Source organism: Bubalus kerabau, chromosome 1 (genome assembly GCF_029407905.1).
Source record: "Bubalus kerabau isolate K-KA32 ecotype Philippines breed swamp buffalo chromosome 1, PCC_UOA_SB_1v2, whole genome shotgun sequence".
Lineage (NCBI taxonomy): Eukaryota > Metazoa > Chordata > Mammalia > Artiodactyla > Bovidae > Bubalus > Bubalus kerabau.
In genome coordinates, this window is record NC_073624.1 from 239,307,959 (window position 1) to 239,330,989 (window position 23,031).

The following is a 23,031-nucleotide window of genomic DNA, read 5'->3' on the forward strand; positions in this document are numbered from 1 at the left end:
TATTATAGCATTACATTCATAGTTAGGGGTCAGCTGCCATTTCCTGAGGTTTATAACATGCCTGTTTTAATTAACATCAAGCTAAATTTTGGCATACAGGTGGTCAGCCCAGATGTGAATGTTATTTTTAAAAGTGCCTTATGGCTGTTAAATCTCTTTCTTTAAAATAGCAAAACATATATGAGTGTGTGTGCATGGTTGGGGGGGGTGCGTGGTGGAGAGCAGTAAAAATCTGAAATACTGATTATTTCAGGCCTTCTTTAGGCAAACTTCAATGATGAAAAGATTCCTTCAAAATTATTAAAATATGCTCACATAAGCCACAAACTAATATATTGAATAGAATCCAGAATAACAATAAAAATGAGGTGACCACACAGTGGAGAGATGAAAAAGTATATACAGCGTTGCATATACACTCCAGTTTAGAAAAATAAGCACAGAGAATGAATACTATGTCAAAGGGATGCACTTAATAGAGGTGTGAGATGGGCACAAGGGTTCTAACTTTTATTTAGGAATATAAAACTATTGTATGTGAACACACAGTATATAGAAAAACATCCTTTCTCTCTCATACACATCATATGCATGCATGCACACTATATATACATACACATGTCATGAGCTCAGTCATTAATAGATGTGGGTTGATTTCTATAAAATTAATTTACTTTTCTGAGCCTAATTTATAAACAAGGATACTGGACCTGATGATTCATGCAACTCATTGATACCTCCTCCTTCTTTATCCCCATATCCATATCGAATCTATTACCAAGTCTAATGAATTTCGCCTCCTAGATATTTACCAGCCTTTCCATACTTTTTTATCTACCTCTGCCTCATCTAAGCCACTGCCATCTTGCTCTGGGCCACTGCAGTAGCTTTCAGCCTGGTCAGGCTGTAGCTACTCTTGCCCACTTCCAAATCTCATTTCCATACTACTTTCAGAGTTATCTCTTTGAAATAAAATCTAAATGTATTATGGTCCTGGTTGGGACACTTGGCCTTCCCTCATTGCTCTTCAGATAAAGACAAAACTCTTCACCATGGCCTTCTGAGGTCTGCAAAATCTTGACTCTGCCTATTATCTTACCATAATCTTCTGAATTTCTATGCTCTAGACAAGCTGGGTTTCTTTCAGACCTTGTACTTTCCATACTCCTCACTAACACAGAGCCTTTGCAAAGCTTTGCACATTTTTCCTAAAATGGCCTTCTTTCTTTTATCTCATTACATTCTCAGTTGGACCTAAATTGGGGACAAAGTCTTTCCTCAGTGAAAAGGCATGGACTAATACAAAGATGATGCTGTGAAAGTGCTGCACTCAGTATGCCAGCAAATTTGGAAAACTCAGTAGTGGACAAGGACTGGAAAAGGTCAGTTTTCATTCCAATCCCAAAGAAAGGCAATGCCAAAGAATGTTCAAACTACTACATAATTGCACTCATCTCACACGCGAGCGAAATAATGCTCAAAATTCTCCAAGCCAGGCTTCAACAGTATGTGAACTGTGAACTTCCAGATGTTCAAGCTGGATTTAGAAAAGGCAGAGGAACCAGAGATCAAATCGCCAACATCCGTTGGATCATCAAAAAAGCAAGAAAGTTCCAGAAAAACATCTACTTCTGCTTTATTGACTATGCCAACGCCTTTATTTGTGTGGATCACAAGAAACTGTGGAAAATTCTGAAAGAGATGGGCATACCAGACCACCTGACGAAATCTGTATACAGGTCAAGAAGCAACAGTTAGAACTGGACATGGAACAACAGACTGTTCCAAATATGGAAAGCATTAATCAAGGCTGTATATTGTCACCCTGCTTATTTAACTTATATGCAGACTACATCATGAGAAATGCTGGGCTGGATGAAGCACAAGCTGGAATCAAGATTGCTGGGAGAAATATCAATAACCTCAGATATGCAGCTGACACCACACTTATGACAGAAAGCAAAGAAGAATTAAAGAGCCTCTTGATGAAAGTGAAAGAGAAGAGTGAAAAAGTTGGCTTAAAACTCAACATTCAGAAAACTAAGATCATGGCATCCGATCCCATCATTTCACGGCAAATAGATGGGAAAAAAATGGAAACAGTGAGAGATTTTATTTTTGGGGGCTGCAAAATCACTGCAGATGGTGACAGCAGCCATGACATTTAGATATTTGCTCCTTTGAAGAAAAGCTAGGACCAACCTAGACAGAATATTAAAAAGCAGAGACATTACTTTACCAACAAAGTTCCATCTAAGCAAAGCTGTGGTTTTTCCAGTAGTCCTGTGTGGATGTGAGAGTTGGACTATAAAGAAAGCAGACCACTGAAGAATTGATGCTTTTGAACTGTGGTGTTGGAGAAGACTCTTGAGAGTCCCTTGGACTGCAAGGAGATCCAACCAGTCCATCCTAAAGGAAATCAGTCCTGAATACTCATTGGAAGAACTGATGCTGAAGCTGAAACTCCAATACTTTGGCCATCTAATGCAAAGAACTGACTCATTTGAAAAGACCCTGATGCTGGGAAAGATTGAAGGCAGGAGGAGAAAGGGACAACAGAAGATGAGATGGTTGGATGGCAACTTGATGAACATGGGTTTGAGTAAGCTCTGGAAATTGGTGATGGAAAGGGAAGCCTGGCATGCTGCAGTCCATGGGGTCGCAAAGAGTCAGACGTGACTGAGCAACTGAACTGACTGTGAATGCAAATAGCTTTGGGAGAAGGAGTCTACTGAAGGGATGAAGGTGTAAATGACATATCCTGCTTTTCCTACAGATTGTATGTCTTGATGGAGGGGAAAAGCATCAGAATTAATAACTGAATTGCTAACCATTTTTCAAGGAAATTGACTTTATAAAAATTCTAAGTTATACGTATCACTCCCTTTACAGAATCCCATCTATAGTATGAGGTAAATACTAATAATATTCCCACTCTATGAATGAGGAAATTGAGGATAGGAGAAGTTGAATAACTAACCTAAAAGCACCTACTTAGTAATTAACTGGTCTGGGATTCCAACATAAGCTCTATTTAATTCTAGAATTATAGCTCTTTCTTTTATTCCTTAGCTAACTCCATATGGAAGAATAAAAAGGCACAAGTGTAGGTTTTAGATGCTAATGGTAACAGGTATCAAAATTCAATACAACTTCTAGTGTTTAGCTGTGTAAGTTAATTGTTTATCCAGTGATAAAGAAAAGTGATCCAATAAAAAGAAAAATCTGCCCCAGTGTCAGTGTATCACCATTAGTCTCAAGTCTTTTGTATAACTGGGGATTGCTCATTTCCCAGTGTAACTTCCCACTGAGAGTTTCCCAATCCTTGGGCGATACCTTGGACATAGCAGAATGAACAAATCCCACCCACAGAGAGGGCAGCGATGGCTTTCTTGCCATGTTTATGGCAAACATTCAATGAGCCTGCTAGAATTAAATGGCAAAATTCATCACAACTAATTTCTATTTGTCATCTATTAAGCTACATTGTTTTGTCTTCAACATCAAGTTAAATAGTGAACCTCTCACAGTGGAGTGAATTAACCTCCACTTTATGTTCATGTCATTGTCAAATGGAAACATCACTTGCACAAATGAAAAAGATTCGTTAGTAACACGAATGCACAAGCTTCACTCTAGTAAAAGATAAGAGGGACTTAGACCTTGTCATAGTGTGTCGGTGCAGAACTCCCAGTTATTTATGATGCCGGCCGTAATCTTCAGAGATTATTTTCAGCAATGGCAATTAGCCACACTGTGTTGGGGCAATTATGGGCCAGAGTGTCTGCCTTTGACAGGTATGCCTCCATGGCTCTAAGAGCCATGATCCTTGAGAAATGTAATCCCATGGCATACTGCCAGGCGTTCATCTGGCTTTCCCATGGGTGAGGCCTGGGAAAGTAAGCTATGCCCGGCCAGCTCCTTCTAAGTGCTCAGTTGGCTGGCATGAAGAAAGTTTCTTGTTTACATTGCTGCCTGATTCTGGAAGGTCACAGCCCTTGCTCAGAGACAAGATCCAGCCTTCTTTTTCATTTTGCTTCATTTCATTCATACCTTGTCAGTATAAACAGCTCTTAGTTGTTCAGATTCTAATTGTCTAAGCAGTAATATATTTGGGTCCTTTTCTTTTCTGTTTCACCAGTTTCTTTGGACCATTTTACTGCATGTTCACCATTTCCTTAAAAAGTTGATAAGAGAAGTGATAATGCATTTACATATTATATGGGCATATAAATTTGTACCCCCTTTTTGAAAAGCAGGTCAACAAAAAGGATTAATATCTTCAAAAAATGAGTACCATTTGACTTGGGTGTGCCACTTGTAAGAATTTACCCTAAGGAATCAAATGTGTACATACACAAAAACTTAGCTGCATGTCGTCTTCGTATTTGGGCATCCCTACTGTCTCAGACAGTAAAGCACCCACCTGCCAATGCAGGAGACATAAGACACCTGGGTAGAGTGCTTGAGGCAGGGAGAGGATAAGACGTGTGTATTTTGCTGAGGTAGATTTCTTGAAGAACAATTTAAAGTGGTTGCAATTCTCCTGCTGGTTATGTCTTGGTTAATTCTCCTTTTTGTGTAGTATTCCCTGTTCCCATTGGCCACAGGTGACCCATGTGATTTGCAGTATCCATCTCTGTGGTCCTCAGCAGTTGGTCCAGGTGTGGGTATGCAGATCCAAACCACTCAGTCAAAACTCTTCCTTGAGACTTTTAGAAAAATGAAGCTCTGATGAATGTACTTTCATTCCGCTTTTGTTTGTAGAGTTTCAAGGATTGGAGCTATCAGTTGCTTGTGTCTCTCTTACCTTGTGGTGAAGCATACTGGCCAGTGAAACTTACACCTTAAATAGAATATGTGCAACAGAAATACGCCTGATATGATGTCTCAGGCTGAGGCATTTACCAAGCCTTGGTCTGAATGAGCCACACTACTCCTTAATTCTTCTTAAGGTGGAAAATTGGAAGCAGTGACATTCTCATCTTTCTTGAGAAAGGCCTCGGTTTCTCCATATGGTAAGATGAGCTCAACAATACTGATCTATTCCCACTAAGGGGTGAGGCGAGGTTGTGTGAAACGAGCGTTCATCAAGTACTTTGAGATGCTGGACTGAAAAGCCCCTGAAGCTCTAAAGTGCAATTAGCACTTTCCTTTTTCTTTTTGGCATAGAGTTTTGAAAAAGTTACTTTAAAATGTTCTATTAAATCAGTTTTCAGGATCATGAATGCTGGAAGATTGACAGCTCTGGGAAGAGCGCCATCTCTCAAGTGCACATTTTAGGAGATGCAGTAGTTGAAATTGCACCTCTCCAGTACCTTATGAGGCCTCTGCTGACATGACGTGACGTGCCCAGCACTCAGCACAGGTGGGAGAGATTTCCATGATTCTTTCGGTTCTCCCTAGTTTTGCCATTTCCTCCAAGTTACTATGACTTTGTGGCATGTCTTTGTGGGTGTGACTCAAAGCACCTCTAAATTGTGCCATCTGGGTCGTGCAGTATAGTAACTGGGGAGAACTGGGAAGCAGGTTCAGATCGTCTTCAACCCCCACTGTCTGACTTAGGGATGGATTGGCTCCAGAAACAAAGCCCAGTTTGCAAAAGTAAAGGTGCGAGTGGAGTTTTTATAATTGCATTTGGCCATCACATGTTACACAGGAAGAAAAGCACAATTAGGCCCCTTAGAGAAAGGGAGGAACTGAGGGGCCTTTCTGTTTCTCAGGAGTCACAGAATCTCTCTCGTCCTTGCTTGTTGCTCTTCTCCAGCTCTCCCTGCTTGCAGACCCATTCACCTGTCCTCAGCCTCCACCTTCCTCTACCTCTGCAAGTCTACTACACCCTACTCTACCTCTCAGATATCTACAGTCTGTGTGTGTGTGTCCTGGTTCAAATGAGAGAGGGGGAGAGGGAGAAAGAGGCCAGATTTTAGTCCTATCATGTGTACCTAGAGAAGACCATGGCCTTGTGGGGTTGAAGAGGGGAGCAGAGTAGAAGGGGTGCTGGTAAGTAGGCAAAAGCTGGCCTTACAAGTCTACCCTCTGGTTGATAGATGTGATGTGATATAATATCTAGGCTGAAGCCCACTTTCTGGTGTATTTCCAGTGAGAGTGGGCTGCAGAGAGAGTCCATGTGTGAAATTTGGAGGCTGGAAGGGAAGTAGGAGTCATTTTGTAGTTCATACACAGTGTGCCTTATCTGAAGGCTCACCTCCTTGGCATGTGGCTGCAGCCAGGCAGATCTGCAACTATTTTTCCTTCCTCAGGACCCTCCTTCAGCTTCTCTCTGACTCTTCGGCAATGTGCATGCTAAGCTCCATGGGGAAAGGCTCTGACTTCCGCAGGAAATCCACCCCATCGGGTCAGAGGTAATGAGAACTGACAGAGGCTCCAGTTGATGGGAACTCCAGCTCATACAGTGGCTTCCAGCTTGTCTTTGCTGTTCCTCACTTTTCATCCATCTTTCCTTTTTTTGCTGCCTGCCCTGCAGGCTCTAAGAACCAGCATAGGATGCAAAGACAACAGCCTTAAAGATACAGCTTTACTAGTTCCCACAGTTGTGCAAAGTCAGATCCCTGTAACAAATCCTGTAATATGCACATGTACACATACAGCTGCCTCCTCCTGGTCCTGCTTCTGACTGAATCCAGACTCGTGTAGTTTGTCAGTACCCTCGCAGCATTGAGCTGACAGTGATTTCTTACTTTCTACCAAGATACCCAGTGTTTCTGTTTATTTTTTCGTATTTAGGTCCTCTACACAAAACTATTCCTTGGGGGTCATCTTTGTCTTTTCCCCCTTGTACCAATGTTTCTTTATTTAAGTTTGTTAGAGCGTAGTTGATTTACAATGTTGTCTTTCGGGTGTATGGCACAGTGATTCAGTTATACATATACATATATTCATTCTTTTTTAGACTTCTTTTCTTATATAGGTTATCACAGAATATTGACTAGAATTCCCTGTACTATATTGTAGGTCCTTGTTGGTTATCGATATTTAATCTTATATATAGTAGTGTGTATATGTTCATTCCAAGCTCCTGATTTATCCATTCCCCATGTTTCCTCTTTGGTAACCATAAGTTTGTTTTCCATATCTGTAAGTCTGTTTCAATCTTGTAAATAAGTTCATTTGTTTCATTTTTTAAAAAATTAGGTTTCACATATGAGTGATGTTTGTCTTACTCTGGCTTACTTCACTTAGTGTGATAATCTCTAGGTCCATTCATGTTACTTCAAATGACTTTCTATTCTTTTTTATGGCTGAGTAATATTTCATTGTATCTATCACATTTTCTTCATCCATTCCCCTGTTGATGGACATTTAGGTCACTCCTGTGTCCTAGCTATTGTAAATAGTGCTGCAATGAACATTGGGATGCATGTATCCTTTCTGATTATGCTTTTCTCTGGATGTATGCCCAGGAGTGAAATGGCTGCATCATATGGTATGTCTAGCTTTAGTTTTTAAAGGAACTTCCATATTGTTCTCCATAGATGGCTATACCAATTTACCTGCCCACCATAGTGTAGGAGGGTTTCCTTTTCTCCATACCCTCTGTAGCACTTCTTGTTTGTAGATATTTTGATGATAGCCATTCTGGCTGGCATTTCTCTGATAATTAGTGATGTTGAGCATCTTTTCATATGCTTTTTGACCATCTGTGTGTATTCTTTGGAGAAATGTTTATTTAAATCTTCTGCCCATTTTTTGATTGTTTGTTTTTTTTTTTGGACATAGAACTGCATGAATTGTTTGTGTATTTTGGAGAATGAATCCCTTATTGGTTGCTTCATTTGCAAATGTTTTCTCCCATTATGTGGGTGTCTTTTCATTTTGTTTATGGTTTCCTTTGCTGTGCAGAAACTTTGTCTTCTTTGGTATTAATCTTACCTATCAAATTAAATCACACTAAATTAACACTCAGGTGTTAGGAGGCCATTGTGCTTTGGGGACAATCCCCTGAACTCCCACCTAACCCATCTTATCTCCTTCTACTCCTCTTTGCTCACTGCAATGCAACCACAATTATCTCTTCCAGTTCCTTGGATATGTCAATATCATTTCCTATCCGGCACTTTTCATATGTTGTTCCTTCCGCCTAGAATGCTCTTCCCCTGAATCTTTACATGTCTGTCTTCGTCTCATCCTTAAATCCCCTCTGAACTGGATCCTGCTTGAAGAGGCCTTTCTGAATCAGTACATGTTGAACTTGACGAGTAATAGATGTTTGGATTATCATCTTAAGAATTCTGAGACTGAATCCAAGTTTCCAATAAAAAGAGTGCTGTTCTTGATTAGTGTTGCCTGGCACTGGCATCACAAAAATAAAGAGCTGAAAGATAATTTCTGTGTATTTTCCTTCTTTGGTTTAAATGATTTTGCCATTAACTAGAACCCTAAATTCTGGCCTTGCTGCTGACTTAATGTATGAGTTTCATTTAGTCATGTGACTACTTTACTTGAGCTTTCTCACCAACAAGGACCCTTAGTGAATTCACAGATCACTGACACATGTGAATGGTGGTGGGGAGACAATGGGGGGTGGGTGTTCAGTAGATAAATGTGAATATTCAGTGACATTTGGAGTTCTGGAGGATGCAAGAAAATTTTAATATCTTATTTTTTTAGAAATAATGGCTTCTCACCTAAATTTCTAAGCAGATATATGAAGAAACAATTAAATTTGTCTTTTAGAAAGCTAAAGAAAAAGAAAGCCTATGTGGGAACACCTTCTGGGTGCCTCATTCTCTGAGGATGCTAGAAAGAAGCAAAAACCTGGATCTCTGTCTTTGTTGTGCTGTATTAACCAGTATTATGACCTTTGAATATGTCTGTTAACCTCTCAGGACACTGGCTTTCTAATCGGTAGCAGACATATTGCACTTCTGCTAAGATTCAGTGTCAAACTTCCTATAATAAAAATGTTGGCAAGATGGAAGGACTCTAGAAAGTGGTGAAATTAAAGGGTAGGAGAGAGATTCTCTGGGGAAAACAATGGGTTTGCTGGCTGCTGATGCAAGGTTGTAGTGTTGCTTTAGGGAAGGCAGGGAATCTTCAAATCTCTTTTCCCTGGTGTGTCTATCCAGTTTTGATCTGTGACTTCAAATTAGTGTGTGAATGACAAGACACTGCAAAGAAGCATTAGGTGTTTTGTGGGCAGCCTTCATGTGTCCGGGGTGGGAGAGAGGGCAGAGCTGGGGGTCACTCTCGGTCCAGAGAGATGCCGCTGCTGCCAGCTGCCCCTTGAGGAGCCCAGTGGCAGCCTAGGGAGTTACATGACTCCAGGCTGGTCTGATCAATAAAGGGCATCCTTACTATAGCAACGCAGCATGATGGCAGGGCTGTCCATGGATCACGTGCCCCCCTCCCCAGACACTGTGGAGTTTGCAGCAGGCAATTAGAACTTGAGGGCAGCTTCTCTTAGAGGTCGATGAGCTGACAGATGAGCAAAGAGCTTTCCTGCTCTTCCGTCCCTGTATGGGCATGGAAGAGTTTTAGCCCACTTACCTTTGGTATTAGCCTTTCTTGGGTTGTAATGGGAAAATCACAGCAAGGCTTAGAAGTAGAAGCATGGGGAAATCCAGAGAAATCTCTTATTAATAACAACAATAACAAAAGCTAATTTTTATTGTTCATGTGACTCTGATTAATATCTCCTCTCTAGATTGTAGCTCTCTGAGCACAGAAACAGTAAGTGTTTTCACAAACCTCTATGTCCATAGCATCTTGGGCTCGATAAATGTTTACTGAAGGAATTAATCAATTGCTGATTGCAAAACAGGCACCATATTGAAGGTTTAACATAGATGGTCTTGTTGTATCCAGTTAAAGTTCTATTATTACCCTCATTTTATTGACAAATCCAAAAGAGGCTGCTAGAGTCAAAGAAGCTTGCCTCGGGTCAGCCATGAAATGTCTGTGCTATTATAGGGGGCACCTTAGTTTTCTAGTTACTAGAGCAGGGTTTCTTAACTATGACAATATTGGCATTTTGGGTCAGATAATTCTTTGTTGTAGGAGGCTGTCTTGTACATATTAGCAGCACCCTTAGCCTCTACCCACTAAAAGCCAGTAGCACACCCTCTCCTTGCCATTTGTAACAATCAAGAATGTCTCAAGATACTGCCAATGTCTCCTTGGAGGAAAATCACCCTAGTTGAGAGCTGTTGTACTAAAGGAAAGCCCAGGCTGAGCTGAACTCGGAAAGAGGGTTTATTTTGCCTTCCTTTCACAATGTGTATAAATGATGTGTATGTGTTACACTTATTGAAGGTGAAAAGGTTGCAAAGCAAAGCTTTAAAGGGCTTTTGAAAACCATGTGGGTTTATGTATGTGTGAGCAAGGGGACCTCAACCAGGAGTTACATCTTTGGGCTTCAGGCTTGTGACCCCTTTGGTTATAAACTGAGCAGTTCAGCTTAGGCTCTAGAAGAAGGGAGAGGACCCCAAAGTGTCTGGGGAGTTCCTTCTAAGAACCACATTAGCTCTGAGAGAAAATTACATTGTCCTGGAATGATGGTTGAGGGCAGCCTAATATATGGAAAGAGCAAAGGCCTGTATTATTTCCTCTAAGCTTGTTTCTTCATCTGTAAAACTAGAGATTCTAGGAAGATGGACTTAGATGATCATCAGTTCTGAGGCACCCGGGCTGACAACGACAGCGTCTCCTACCTGGAGCTACTGGTGTGTGCATGTGCAAAGACAAAAGGGATGGACACTTTTCTGAAAGTTTGATATGTATTAACCCACGTAATCTTCACAATTCCTGATAAACACAGCCATGTAAGAATGCCTGGTCAGCTGATCACAGAACTGGATTCCAATATATTTCCATTGTCGACATTAAACCCAGTTAAAGTTCTTATTGATGAATTCCAAAAATACTTTTTTATTCATATTGGTTATATGTGGAATTTTGAGACTCAAGCTTTTTTTTCATTCCACAAAGCATATATGATAGGATTGTTTCACAATTATTCTTATAGCAAATTGGGACCTACATGCTGATGAGAGAATTAAAGTAATTTTATGTGATACTTCCAGAATATAATACATATTGCATAATTTTCCTATTGAGAAGAATGATGTTTTCCAGATGCAATCATATATAAACCTAATAATGAAATGTCCACTAGGGTATAATTTAAATTAATCTATTCTGCTTTTTAAAAAATGCATTCCTTCCGTACTGAGATATTTTATTTCTTGTTTAGAAAACTATATAATTTGAACTTTTAACTATCATGCTTAATTTCTCAAAGGAAGGCAGTTAGTCTTTGGAACTTCTATTATTTGTTGTAGTAAATCTCCTGTTCATTTAAAACTTTTCCTCAATTCTTCCTTTTCTTTGGGTTTGGATGTCCTATAGTCCAGGTAGGGATATATATTCATAGATCTGTATTCTAATCTTGTACCTTCTACTATATTGCTTAGAGCAATTGCTTATAAACTTAATGTCATTAAACTTTTTAATGTCACATCACTATCAATAAAATATTTTTGAGTGTGCATCTCTGTGCACAGTTGTTATAAATTATATATACTACTTTCTTGCTGTATATTGGTAAGGTTCCACTTATTTGCTTTTTTAGGCAAAAGCATAAATACAACGTGTATTAATGTATTTAAAAATATGTGTATTAATGTATTTAAAGATAAATGATATGTAATGTATTTAAAGATAAATAATATGTAATGTTTTCACATCCATATTAATCATTTCACATGTCACGTTTGAGAGTTCATTGTGATAGAGAAGTAATATGGCCTATTTTCTTCCCTGATAAATGAGGGATATTATCCATCCTGCTTATCTCAAGGTTGGCAAGAGACTCAAATGAAATAATAGTGATTATAATTGTATTAGTAAATTTAGCTATCACTATCTAACAATATTATTTTAATGATTATTTTATTATTTTAATGATTCCTCCAAATAAACTTAAATTATATTGGTATATTAAGATGTTCTCTGGATTGAAAGACTTCATTTGGAGGAATTACCATGAGTTTTCAGCTATGTTTTGCTGGAAGTTCCATTTTTCTTTATGCCACACTATTAAAAATTTTAAAACTGTAAATATCATTTGACCAATGATGAGACTGAAGCCTCAGGACATTTGTTATTATGATTATACCTCACATACTACCTCAAGGATCTGAGTATTATAATAGAAAATACATATTAAAATAGAAATGAGTACATGGATATTAGCTTTTTGTTTTTTTAAAGGAAGGATGGAAATGATTTTTTAAGGATTTTTTAAGGAATGATTGAATCCAAAAAGTTAGGCTGAGGAAATCTGTTGCAGTTGGGCATAAATATAAGTTCCAAGTTTTTGAGCTATTAGGGCAAAAGGAAAATATCTGCATACTCTTGTTATCCAATAAAAGATAGCATTATACGAGACAACCTCTTTTATTCTCTAAATTTAAACTAAGGGAGAAATTTGCATTGAAGTTATTTATGTTAGTAACATCATCAAGTCTTGATTGCTATTGTTATGAGATTTTTTCCTTTTGGGTGCTCTTTATACTGACCTTCCATGAGAGAATTATGCTGAGAGTAATAAATAAGAATCAGTAAAACTCTTGGGCAGATTTTAAAAATACAGCATATAAAATTAAAAAAAATAGTGTTATTGAGATAAATAGATGGATCATATTGCATATTCAGTTCGTTCAGTTGCTCAGTCGTGTCCAACTCTTTGAGACCCCAAGGACTGCAGCACACTAGGCTTGCCTGTCCATCACCAACTCCCAGAGCTTACTCAAACTCATGTCCATTGAGTCAGTGGACGTATTGCAGATTATATACAATTAAAAAGGAAATTTTTAGATTGGAAGATAAATCAGAGGAAATTACAGATTGCAACACAGAGAAACAAAGAAATAGAAAATGTTAGGAGCTAAGGAGGACAGAGTGAAGTGAATTGAAAGTTGCTCAGTTGTGTCCGACTCTTTGCAACACCATGGAATACAGTCCATGGAATTCTCCTGGGCAGAATACTGGAATGGGTAGCCTTTCCCTTCTCCAGGGGATCTTCCCAATCCAGGGATCAAACCCAGGTCTCTCTCATTGCAGGTGGATTCTTTACCATCTGAGCCACAGGAGAAATCCAAGAATACTGGAATGGGTAGCCTATCCCTTCTCCAGCAGATTTTCCCAACCCAGGAGTCAAACTGGGGTCTCCTGCATTGCAGGTGGATTCTTTACCAAATGAGCTATCAGGGAAGCCTGGAAGATAGAGTAAAAGACTCTAAACTGTCTAAACAGTTGTGGAAGAAGAGAATAGAAGAGGAGGCAATATTTGAGGAGATAATGACTGATAAATTTCTAGAGTTAATGAAAGACATGAATTCTCAGATTAAAATCATATCAAACAGGACAAAACAAATTTATGAACAAAGCCTCATAAATAGCAAACTGAAGAAATTTTCAAAACAAACAGAAAAATATCCTTCCCCCAGGTTACCTATACATTTAATTGCAAGCAGAAGATAATTAAACAATGAGAACTGAATTTCAGTAGCAGCAATGGAATCCAGAATGATTGCGTCAAAAATCAAAGGAAGAAATCGGTCAACCTAGAATAATATATCCAATTAATGCATCTTTCAAAAATAGTTGAAAAAAGGAAACTTGCAGACAAATAAAAACAGTGTTCATAAGCTACCAACAATTCTTAACAAAATCACTTCTAAAGGATAGACTTCAGAAGGGAGTGAAATAATCTCAGAAAAAAAAAAGAATGAAATAAACGCACACTTCAAAAGAAAGCAAGAAAGGAAACCCACACAAATGCAAATAGGACAAATAGACAGTACAAAGTAAGATGGTAGAAATAATATAAATGTAACTGTAGTTTAATTATAAATAGGAAAAATTATATATTTAAAAGACAAATGTTTTAGGATTTGATTAAAGAAAAATAGCACTAAAAAGAAAGCAAAGCCCAGTTTTATATTAAGAGACTTGTCTAAAATTATGAGGACACACAAACCTAAAGAACAGATCTGTGGTGGTCAATGTGGTGTGGGGGAGTGAGGGGGCAGGGATGGATTGGGAGTTTGGGATTAGCAAATGCAAACTAGTATATGTAGAATAAATGAAAAACAAGATCCTGTTGTTTAGCACAAGGAAGTATATTCAGTATCCTGTAGTAAACCATAATGGAAAATAATAGGAAAAAATGTATATGAAATATATATATATATATTTCTAAGAATATATATATATATAAAATCTGAATTATTTTGCTGTATGCCAGAAACTAGCACAACATTGTAAATCATTTATACTTTAATTAAAAAACTTAAACTCTTCTGAGGGAAGCAAAATTAAAAATAAGTAGGACATAGAAAGGTTAAAAATAAAAGAATAGAAAAAGATATACCAGGCAACCAAAAGAAAGATTGTGTAGCTGTGCTAATTAATAACAAGCAAAGTAGATTTTTAAGGCAAAAGCATGACTGAAGATAAAGAGGGTTCCCATTTGGATGAAAATATTTCAACTCCTCAGAGATAGGTAATATTTTAAAATTTGTGTACACCTTCAAATTATATAAAATAAAAACTGCAAGAATTGCAAAGAGAAACTGACAAATGAACATTGTAAACTTTAACATAACCTCTCTTTCTCAAAAACTGACTGCTCAAACAGATAAAATGTTAGTAAGAATAAGGAATATTTAAGTGAAACAACATTGATCTAAGTATCATATATAATAACAATCGCCTAACAGTGAGAAGACCCTCAGTTTTAAGGATTATATAACAGTTAACAAAAATTGACTCTTTACTTGGCTATAAAGCAACTCTGAACAAATTTTAAAAATCAGCATTAAAAACAGTCAGCATCATATGAATACTGAACACACAATTCTCTTCCCATAGTAAGAGATTACAAACTGAATCCCCTACAAAGTACCTTATTTTTAGATAAACTAAAAGAAATGATAATAATTCTAAATAACTCATGCATCCAATGCAAATTATAGTGGAAATTAGGAAAGTCTTGAATCTGAAGAATAAATAAAACATGACATATTAAAATTTGTGGGATATAAGAAAGGAAGTGCTAGAGGAAAATTCAAAGCTGTATAATAGAAAAGAAGAAAGGCTAAATTAATAAGCAAACATCCTAAGTTGGAAAAGCAATACCAATAAAAATAAAAAGCAAGAAACTAGTAAAGATAAAAAAATTCATGGAGGAGGAAACTTTGAACTTTTTCAAATGCTAACTGGGGTTGTCCTTAATCTGTTCATGAAATATTTCTACTTACAAGCAAATGGAAGGGCATTTCTCTGATCCTTACGGTTGTGTATGGTCATTGTGATTTGCTTTGGCTGGTGAACTGTGAGTGAAAGGAAGTATGCATCATCTTTGGATGGACGTTATGTTTGTCAGTACCTGGCTTACAAAAGTCTGTGTTTTTGTGTCATGCTTAACAGCAGTGCTTCAGATAGTGGCTCCTCAATTAGTCTGATCCTGGAGCTGAGTCGTCAGCCTAACTAAGCTGTTCCACAACAGCTTGTAGTGGGAACAAGAAATAAAGATCACTGGTTGTGATTTGGTGGTTTTCTTAACAGTATAATCTAGTGCAGTGATTCTCAACCTGTTGGTGATTTTGCCCTTGAAACATTCGGCAATGTCTGGAGACATCTTGGTTGTCACAACTGGGGCAGGGTGTAGGGGTTCCACTGGCATGTCAGCAGAGATCAGGGATGTTGCTAAACACCCTCAGTGGACAGGACAGCCCCACACAACAAAGAACCCAGCACAAAATATCTAGTACAAAACATCAATAGTGCCAACATTGAGAAACTCTGATTTTGTGTATGTGGCTTGAAAGAGTTAAGAAGCAAATGTGAAGTGGAATCACACCAATTTTTTTTCTTTTGCTTCTATTCCAGTGAATTCTTGATTCAGTCTCCCTGACACTGAATATGTTCAGTCCCATTTTTTTTTAATCTTCCCTCTGATAAGGCTTGGTAAAGCTCAAGCACTCAAGCACAATGATTGGACCGAAAATGTGAGTGTGGAGTCGAGTCATTATGGATGTGCTGATGTAGGCAAGGTCACGCACTAGTGGAGGAATTCTCTGTCTCTAGATTTCTGGATAATTCTCTTCCTGGGATCATAAGTACATCGTCAAATGGTTGGTGTCTGTATTTGCTTCTCTCTGTCTCTCCCATTTACCTTTCCTCTTTTCTGTTTCTTCCTTACATGCAGCCTAAGTAGTGGCATGGCCAGGATCCTTACCTCAGGAGCAAGCTGAGCTATCTCTTTGCTCTTTCTTTTCTCATGTGGCAGTTAGGTCTACAGCTACTGCATGGACCACAGCCGGGGCAGTTTGATGCCAAGTGCTGCAGCATGCTCATTTGTAGTCTGTGGATGTTTGGGTTTATTCATTTTGGAGCTGGCAGGTGTGATCGATTGATTGTCTACCTAGGCAAAAACAGTATTCCATATGGTTCTGTCCAGTCCACTAAAACTCTTTGCACTGAGGTTTAGAGCCAACACCTGTGCTAAAAATGTTACTTTGATTTCCACCTAACATTGTTACTTGCTCACATATAACCCCTGAGCTCTTACCTGAAAGAATGGCTGTAGTCTGTATTTTCATACTCCTGGCCATTGTTGTCTAGTTGCTAAGTTGTGTCTGACTCTTTTGCAATCCCAGGGACTGTAGCCTGCCAGGCTCTTCTGTCCATGGGATTTCCCAGGCAGAAGACTGAAGTAGGTTGCCATTTGCTTCTCCAGGAGATCTTCTGACCAAGGATTGAATCCATGTCTCCTACATTGGCACACTAATTCTTTACCAGTAAGCCACTAGGGAAGCCCACCACCTGGCCTAATATTATATAATTGCAGGGCAAATAAACCTCACTGCTACTTCTTCTGCAATTTAATTCTCTCCATTTAGCTAGACTAAGCTCATGATTCATCTCAATAGAGAACTTTTAACCTCTTGCTGAATGATGAGTTACTTATCAGCTAACATATTTTAAACACTCAGTATTTACTAGGCAATCATATAAACATTTTAATGAATTACATCATTCAAGTCTCAGTAACCCAATTTTAAGCAGACATTATTATATCCTTACTTAGCATATGAGGACGGTGGACAGTAGAGAGTTTAAGGAACTTGTTAGTAGTGTAACACGCCACTCTTGGACTTCAGAGACTATGCTGTGAACCCCTATGCCATCTTGCTTGCCCTGTGACTTAGATTGTAATCATCCCATTTTTCTTTCAGTTCAGAAGGTGGTGGTCTTGGTCGAGTAGGACAGTTGGCAAAGTAGAGACCCATCATAGGTAGAACTTGGTGTTCTCCCTTCACTCTAGCTTGTGCCGCCTGGGTCTTGAGGAACATTAATTTGAAGCATTTGGTCTCAATATGTACTGTCCACCCTTGGAAATCAAATGAAAAGCTGCCCTGGTGCCATTGCAGGGCTTGCTTCTCTTACATTGACTAGAAAGCCTTTGGTAGAACCTCAGGGGACATCAGCTAGAAAAGCGAGTATGTCAAGTTGATTTGGGAAATTGGTACTGTAAGCTCCTCAGAATCACAAACCTAGTGTTCCCTTAATTAGAGAGGTGGCCCTCCAATCAATATTCTTGCTATTCCTTGCTGAGCCATTTTCCTTGCTTCCCAGCCAGCCACTCTGGGGATTTTCAGCTGACGATGGTACAATCCTCCTGGGACTGTACAAAGCACAGAAGGGGAGAAGGAGCATAATTTGTTGGCCTGTTACATGGGGTTGGTAAAGCACAGGACTGCATTCATCGAAGCCAGCATAATTCTTCCGGGTTTTATATTTGGAATTCATGTCCCATGGTTCACAAGTGATGGCAGGATGCAGCAGTTACACTAAAGCATAGTCTGGAAGTGTTTAAGCATTTTAATATTTTTGTTGAAAAAGGAAAATACCCAAAGCTCCATATAAGAAATCACACTGTCCCAAGAACTGAACTCTGCCCAGATGTCTATTATAGCTAGTTTGAACTTTGCATGAGTATCTTCTTACGTAATAAAAGAAACTGAGGTGATAAGAGAGAAAATAAAAACACAGTCATCAATTCTCATTGTTATTGATTCAGTATCATATCAGGCACTAAATGACTGATTCATTATCTCATTCAATTTTCACAACCATCCTACAAGGTAGAGCTCTAACGTCCATATCATACATATGAAGAACTGGGGATTAGAGTGCCAGAGTAAATTGTCTACAATCCCACAGGATTTGAATTCTGGTCTCACTCACTCTGAAGCCCCTTATCTGAACCACTGGTTTGAATTTGATTTATTTGTTCAAATGAAATTAGAAATTCCCACTCCAGATTTGATTAATCAGGATTCTCTCATAATCCTTGGTGACGGTATGAAATAAACTGATTAGTCTTAAAGCATGGCTGAAACAGGTCACCTCGGCTATGTTTATAGGGATAATATAATTACAGCAGTTTTCAGGAGTTTTCAGACTCCCCCAAAATAAACATTAGTGAAGAAAGATAAGTTAGAGACCCCAATTAGCCAGTTTGGATCAATTTCACTAGCTGGATGTATAACTTCCCAGTTCACTTTCCTTGTATAAACACAGCTGTGATGTACCAACACATGCCTTGGCATGCTGGGATCCAGAGGTAAGATGGAAGTTCTTAAAGAGAATTCTGAAAACTGTGTTTATCATCTTGTCCTGTGCTGTCTTGCCTTAGGGCCAGATATTTATTTGGCATAAAATTGAGAAAGAAAACACAAGCTCATCTAAATGGTTCCTTTATAACCTGAGGAAAAGACCTTGAGTTATGACCTCAAAGAGTTATATCAATAAAAGAGTCCCTTAAAACACTTATTCTTCTGTAATTTGAGCTAGTTTGCTATTGTTATTGTTAAAGAACAATTGGCATATTATTTCACTTACTCCTCATGTTGGGACAGTGAATAGTCTAATAAAGTGTCAGCTTGTTCTCAAACGGGCTTTGTCCAACATTAGAAGACATACACAATTCCTGAAACTTAGACTTCATTTGGAAAGTTAGCTAATGACAATCAAAGAGAATGTCTAGAGAAACAGTGAAGAGAAAGGAAAACAAAGGGAATTACGTGTTAACAGGGATAAATTTATGCATTTCAGTTTTAGGGTTTGAAACAGTGTGAAATCCAACATTTATTCATTGAGGATTCTCTTCAGTGTAGGGGATTAAAGCTCTTCATTGAGGACAAAAACATGAGTTTGTTAGCTCTGCGTTGGTACTCAGTGACTTTATACCCTAAGATTAAATAGAGGCTTATAACTGAGTAGTTTAGCCTGATGCCTTACTTTAAAGAAATTTTTATGCAACTGTTTAATTCAAGAGTGTTCTTTTTTGGACTGATGTTAGCACAAGCAAAGGAGGGAGCCAACTAAGTATGGAGTGGCAAGTAGATTTTCTTTCCTGTGACAATACTGATCGATAGAGTCAGCTTTGAGATGACTGAGGTCAAATCTGGGTTTGATTAGTGATGTCTGTCATAGACATCGCAGGGGTGGGGGAGGGGAAGAATGTTGGTAGGATGTGTATAGTTAATATTGGTGATAGAAATTCTGCAGTTTGAACTGTAGCAAATGCTGTGTCCGTTCCCTAAGAAGCTTCTCCACTACTTTAATACTGAAAACATGGTCTCTAATTTGCTGCTTTGGCTTACATTATTATTAAAAAATAAAAGCTAACATGTATTGGGTTCTTATTACACGTCAGGCAGTACTTGCACTTTGCACATATTATCTTATTTACTCCTATTTCACAGATGAGGACCGTGAGATTCACTCTCTAGAAATTGAATCAACGTCTTTTGGGCATCAGATTTTTTGCCTCTAACCATTGCAATTTTGGAAAAACTTTTTATTTTATATTGGAGTGTAGCTAATTAACAATGTTGTAATAGTTTCAGGTGGACAGCAAAGGAATTCAGCCATACATATATGTATATCCGTTCTCCCCCAAACTCCTATCCCATCTAGTCTGCCACATAACATTGAGCAGAGTTCCCTGTGCTATACAGTAGGTCCTTGTCTGTTATCCATTTTAAATATAGCATTGAACACTGCACTTTTAAGGCACATTCTTTTGAAGCTTCTGGTGAGGCTTTTTATCCCCCTCTCTATTTTGGGAGAACATCTCTCCTGAGGAACCAGAGGAATATTGAACAAGAGCATAAAGAACAGAAAACAGAAAGCACAGATCTGGAACAACCTTGTGAAACACGACTAGCCCTGATTTCCCAGGTCACGTAAGCCATTGGTTCTTTAACAGGCATTGGCCTACTTCGTGAAGGGCCTTCTTTGGGATCCAGTGTGTTTCCTAAGATGAGGAAGTTGTAAGTTTTGCTTCTATTGGGCAATAACTTAAAATTGCAGGGGGTACAGAATGGGGATATATTGATAAGAAGGAATGCTTTGGTGGGTCCAGGGCATGAGATACTGCAGTGGAGACAAGTTGGAGAGGTCCTTGCATAGGAAAACAGCATTCATTCACTTATTTATTCAATTGTTCATTTATCCAACAGACTTACTGAGTACCTGCTTTCTCTGGGCATTGTGCCAAGTGCTAGAGATAAGGGTTCCTGTTAACAAGGAGTTTCAGAAGACAGGAGGCTAGCTCTGGATATAAATGATACACTTACAGAGTTTGTCTAAGTTTGCACTGGCTTCCCATCTTTTCCACTTGGAGAGCCTGTTTACTCCAGGTTGGATATCACTATTATTACAACACTCAACAATCTAATTCTAAACAACATAGATGAGATGTGAAAATTCACATGCATCATGTTAAGTAAAGAAAGGTCAAATATAATATTTTATCCACAATATGATCATAGCCATGTCAAAATTATATGAGTGCAACAAGATGACCTAACTGAAAATGTGTCTGAAGATTTTGAAACATTTACGAGAAGCTGAAAAAAATCCTGTCTTTTAAGAGCTGCAAAGATTTTCTGTCTCATAAGAAAATCAGCCTTCTTTACTTCTCTGGGTCAGACTAGTTCTTTGTTCTAGAAAAATGACTGAATTGTCTTTATGTTACTGAAATGTAAAGCTAGAAGCTGGCTATTATTTGGGAGGCTTGTGAACTCATCGAGACACCTTTGACTGAGAAACCAAATGCTCTGTGTGGTCGTGTTCTTTTGTTGCCTGCGTATGAGCAGGGCATCCTGTTTGTCTTTTATCTGTGTGGGCTGAGACTGCACTGTGCCCTAACTATGGTCACCTGTGTCTGGGGTGGTCTGTAGATTATTATTTGAGCTTTTGTCTTCCAGGGAAGTGATTTCCAGAAGGATAAGTAGACACAGTTTTTATCTCATGTGGGGAGTATCAGGCTGACCTAGGGTTTGGGGTTGGACTGGGCTTTCAATGACCTATTTGATCTGGTCATCCAGATTTTGAGAAGTGCCCTGATTCTGGATTATTATTTTCTTTTTTTTCTTTTTTTTTAATTTAATTTTATTTTTAAATTTTACATAATTGTATTAGTTTTGCCAAATATCAAAATGAGTCTGCCACAGGTATTATTTTCTTAAGTATAAACTTATATTATTAAGTTTATACTGGGACCAAAGAGTGGGGCCGCATTCTTGTGAGTGAGGGTAGGGCTTGCTCTGGGAAGGAATGGTATTGCCTTTCCTTAAGATTGGTATTGCCTTAAGATTCCGTAACATCTTATGGAAAAACCCAAAGAAATTTTTTGGCTGACTCAAAAGTTTCCTTCTGTTCTTCTTGAATTATAAGTAAAGTCTTATTAGAAGTTGGAGCCTCGTCTCACTACTGCTGTGGAGAATCAATAGAAAATCTTCTTTCACTTTGGGGGTTCCAAACAAGAGGAGGTTCAATTTGCTTTCCCTCTGAGGCCTGGGTGATGGACCCCAGACTTTGGTCCTCAGAACTGCAGCAGAGGCAGGCTGCAGCAAAAGTAATGTAACTGCCACCTTCCCTTTCCAGCCTCTGTCCATCCCCTATTCTCCTAGATGACAAATGGGATGGGATTTTGCAAGGACAGTATCCCCTAAGATCTAGCAGTCAAGTTGGTAAGGCTTGGAGACCTGGGCAGGTAAACACATTTAGTAAACAACAGAAAAGAAAGGATGGTAAATGGGAGGGGAAAAAAGAGAAAAGAGGAAATTCTAGAGAATTATTTCCATTATTTAATTTCTATAGTTATATTTTTTGTAATAAATCAAGACTCATAGTGATATGATTATTGTGACCACCATCGACAAACCAAGTCCCTGTTCAACAAAGGATTAATACCTGACATTAACTCCATCAACTAACGTCCAATGTAAAAATTGGAGGTATGTCATCTGCAATGGTATCTTTCACATAAACCTACTAATTGATTTTTGTTTTCATGTCCCAGGTGGAGTTTCTTGTGTTTTAATTTACGCTAAGTCCATTTGTGCACTTCTGTTGGTTTCAGCAGGAGAGCATGTTGGTTGGTGAAGGCAGCCAGTCCTGAGAGCTAAAATCACCTAATTATTTTTGTAAAATGATATAAGTCCTACTTATTTTTTTAGTGTATGAAAGACATGTTCATGTATCTAAATTAAAGACAGCAGCCCACCAGGCTCCGCCATCCCTGGGGTTCTCCAGGCAAGAACAATGGAGTGGGTTGCCATTTCCTTCTCCAATGCATGAAAGTGAAAAGTGAAAGTCAAGTCACTCAGTCGTGTCCAACTCTTAGTGACCCCATGGACTGCAGCCTACCAGGCTCCTCCATCCATGGGATTTTCCAGGCAAGAGTACTGGAGTGGGGTGCCATTGCCTTCTCTGAAATTAAAAGATACCAAAGTTTAAAAAAAAAAAAGTATCAAAGTAAACATCGAAATGTTCCTTCCTGTTGCTCTTCAGAGATGATTATTTACCAATTCCTTGAGTAATTTTTCCAGAGATAATTTATGCATATATGAGCAAATACTTGTGTCTGTGATGTTTTTAAATGCACATTTAAATGCTCATCTTGAGCCTGACACTCTGTTCAGC

General features: G+C 38.5%; 1 long non-coding RNA gene across 47 annotated transcripts in view; it reads left to right on the top strand.

Moving 5' to 3' along the window:
* The window catches only part of LOC129636993 (uncharacterized), a 499,812-nt gene that overhangs the window by 37,057 nt on the left and 439,724 nt on the right, over window positions 1–23,031 (top strand). For 25 of the 47 annotated variants that reach the window (XR_008707270.1, XR_008707263.1, XR_008707260.1 and 22 more), the window contains exons 5-6: window positions 5,213–5,368; window positions 6,264–6,365. The exons of 11 other annotated variants lie outside the window; for them this stretch is intronic. This is a non-coding gene — a long non-coding RNA (uncharacterized LOC129636993). Of the gene's footprint in view, window positions 1–5,212; window positions 5,369–6,263; window positions 6,366–10,600; window positions 11,513–23,031 lie in introns of those variants that run through there. 11 more of the 47 variants (XR_008707252.1, XR_008707261.1, XR_008707255.1 and 8 more) reach the window with 4 other exon arrangements.